Source organism: Pteropus alecto, unplaced genomic scaffold (genome assembly GCF_000325575.1).
Source record: "Pteropus alecto unplaced genomic scaffold, ASM32557v1 scaffold51, whole genome shotgun sequence".
Taxonomy (NCBI): Eukaryota; Metazoa; Chordata; class Mammalia; order Chiroptera; family Pteropodidae; genus Pteropus; species Pteropus alecto.
In genome coordinates this window covers 1,289,822-1,293,264 of record NW_006431922.1, presented here as the reverse complement: position 1 = coordinate 1,293,264, position 3,443 = coordinate 1,289,822, and the positions used below count along the sequence as shown (strand labels likewise).

Genomic DNA, 3,443 nt, shown 5'->3' with positions numbered 1-3,443 from the left:
CAAAGCTTGTTGCTTTCTCCTTCTCTAGTTTTCAATATTTCTACCAGGAAAACTTACTGTACTATTTTATTTTATTTATTTATGTTTTTTACTTCTACAGCACCTGGTATTCTTAGGTGGTCTCCCATCCAAATACTAACCAGGCCCAACCCTGCTTAGCTTCTGAGATCAGACCAGATCGGGCTTGTTCAGGATAGCATGGCCATAGACCGAATCCTTCGTTCTTGAAGGCGAATCTGGGTGGCCCAAACTACCACCACTTGCAGTTATCATTTATTTTGTGCTTGTTATTTCTTGTTATTGATTTCTTCATAAAGATTTCTCCTCTCTCTAGGTAGATTACTTTGTGGGTTCAAATCATCTCTTATGCATCTCTCTGTCTCCCTAAAACCCAGCACAATGTTTTATTCATCATGGGTATTTAATAATTACAGCTGATAGTCATATCATAAAAGCAAAATTAAGCTAATATTTTGATATTTCTTCAAACCATTCTATTTAACTTTGAAATGAGCACAGGTTTTTTAATCAACTGCTGGACAAGACTTCATTTGGAGAAGTGTTTGGGTCTGGATTAGACAGAAAGAGGAAAGATGGTGTAGGTGTGGACATGCTCAATAGACAATTGGATTTGATATTAGGCAATTACAGGACATGATGGCAGTCATCAGTTTTCAAAGTAGGAACTTCAGGAGGTTCTTGAACTCTGCTATGCGACATTCACAGAAGAGTTGTTTTATGGATGATCTTTCAGATTCAATGAGTTCCAAATCAAGTGCTTCCAGCAATGCTGAGAAAGTTTAAAGCTGCAAAGCACCTAGCATATTACATTAACTGAATCATTTCTCATTAATTGGATCCATAGTTTATTCACCCAATATAATAATATGCCATTTGTAATTGCAATTTTGCGGGGGAGGAGTGAATAGAACATCCAGTAAAATTTGCAGAAGGAGAAAGATCTGAACATAATCTCTTGTGGGTGTTTAACAGCAAGGTAGTGAAGGAGATGGCATAGTAGGGCTTCGAAGTCACAAGGATCTGGATTAGACAGGGCAAGGCTATCAGAGTATCCTTTAATTTCCATGCTGCATTCCCTCCTGACCTGCCTTTGCTACCTGGATCATGTTTTTTAATTTGTCTTGCACCTGTTCTGCTTGGATTCATTTTGATTTTCAGCTCTGGTGCCTGCCCCAAATAATCAGCTGGAACTCTTAGACTCTAGACTTTTAATCCATTTCAAAGTATTGGCTGTTCTAAAAACAAATTTTTCTTTCCATAGTCAAACCTAAAAGGATAATAACTAATTGTGAAATAGAATTGTAGAAGCTCTGAAGAGTTTAGCTGTCTTCATTTGTCTTTATGTGATAGATGGTCATTACACTGTGTACCACATAGCATAACGTATTCAGGTTCAGATCAACTCCCCCCCACCTCCAAAAAAACCACAAATTTATACAGTACACAGCTAACATTACATGAACACTTTCTAAGACCCAAATCTTAAAAAAAATCTCTGACTAGAAATTATTTGTTTAATTTTAAGAGGGAAAGAAAAGATCCCAGGACAGTTAAATTTGGGGGTAATATAAAATGTAGAGGAATGAAATTGTATATTCTACCTCTGTTATTAAAGATACAGAAAGTTGCCAAAACAAAACAAAACATAACAACATAAACTTGAACCACATTCTGACCTTGACTTGAAAATAAAAAGCTAAAATTTTATAGTGCTACACCGAACTAGGATTGTGAGAGCAGGTAAAGAACATATATCAGTCTGTTGGCCAAAGTGGAGCTGTGTCCCAGATGTACATCTGCCATCAAAAACTCAAAAGTACAAGGTAGGGGATAAGACAGGCTCCTGATTCCACTGGAGTCTATTCTGTATTCAGAGGAGGGGAGATCTGGGTCATTTAAATGGTTGGGACCGAAACCCTTCTTGCCCCTCTCTCGCTTGCACTGATTTTAGAACATCACAGAATACTCATTGCCAGCAGCTGTGGAAACTACAAATACCAAGGAAGAATTCTTCTCTTCTTGATTTTTAGTAGATGTTGGCAATGTCTTTACTTAACAGCAAGTGAGAAGAATGGCCAATACTCTTTTTTTCTGCCCTCTTGAGTTTTCCCCTCAGGCTTTTTAAAATGTCTCATTACCCTTCCTAACAATGGGGCATTCATCATTAGTGATAATGTATGAAACAGACCTTTTGGTTTCATTACCTCGTATTTTTAAAAATAAGAAAGGAATTTATATGATAGATAGAAAATCTGCATAGCAATGGAAGTGTAGAAAAAGAAACAGATGTTAATAAATATCCAAGAACCATTAATCTGTTTCTGCAAATACATCCTGCTGTTCATTTAAATGGGATGATACTCATAAATTTACCACTTCAGTCACTCTCTGAACTATCAAAATATAATGTATAACACCTTTAATGATCAAATTGAATGTAAGTTTAGGAATCCAACTTGGTTTTTTTTCACCATTTAAACTCTTTATTTAACTTTTGCATTCCAGCCTCATTTTAATCAAGCTTCAATTTTGTTTACTCACATTATATGTATACTTCAAAAGTTGTCAATGGAACATTGCAATTGCCAAAAATTAATTTCCATTCTAAACCAAATATATATACAAATGAGGAAAAATGTTTTCTATCTGTCACACTTGAAGATTTAAAATAACTTACAATTGTATTTTCAAAATTGGTAGTCATTGATGGAACCAAAGGTAGCCATTGAAGGAATTGTGAATAGGGTTGCATCTTTTTTGAAAAATGCAAGAAAGGAGTAATGGATCCTTGTGGCATAAGTAGGCTCCCCTGGTTATCATAATACATGGCCAATATATAAATCATATATTGATAGGTTGATAATAAGAAAACTGTAGATGGAATCCATCATTTAAAGGGAATGGCAGAAACGCCAAAGGAACTAAAGCCTCCCCAAAATTAAATTGGATTGCCTCTGGGGAAATTGCTGAGGGGATGGGCCAGGATGAGGTGGGGTAGTGCTAATAGGGAGACTCTTGCTTTTCATCCTGAGTCCTTCTTCCATATTTCATTTTCCATATGTACCTATATTATTTTAATAAAATAAATAAATAAAAATAATTTAAAAATAACTTTAAACAACTTTATGTCTATGTAATTTAAATCATTTTAACTCTTTTGCTTTAATGGGTAAGTAGTGAATTTGATTTTTCATAGTCATTATCATCATCTCTAGTCTATACCACCTGAACACAGTCTGTTTGAATATGTGTATTCTTAAAGAGCCCCTCGGAGCCTTATTTAGCACCCAGGGGGACTGATTTAAGCAGAAATGCATAGGATGAATCTGATTTTATTAAGAACAATTTTCTGAGATAAGACTTAGACAACCAGGACAAAATTGACCAAATGTTATGAGAATTCAGAACCTGTTTTCGCCTCC

The 3,443-nt window shown here is 35.4% G+C and overlaps 1 pseudogene; it reads right to left on the bottom strand.

Moving 5' to 3' along the window:
- Positions 1-91: 91 nt before the first annotated feature.
- On the bottom strand, positions 92-210 carry LOC112475520 (annotated as a pseudogene).
- Positions 211-3,443: the final 3,233 nt, after the last annotated feature.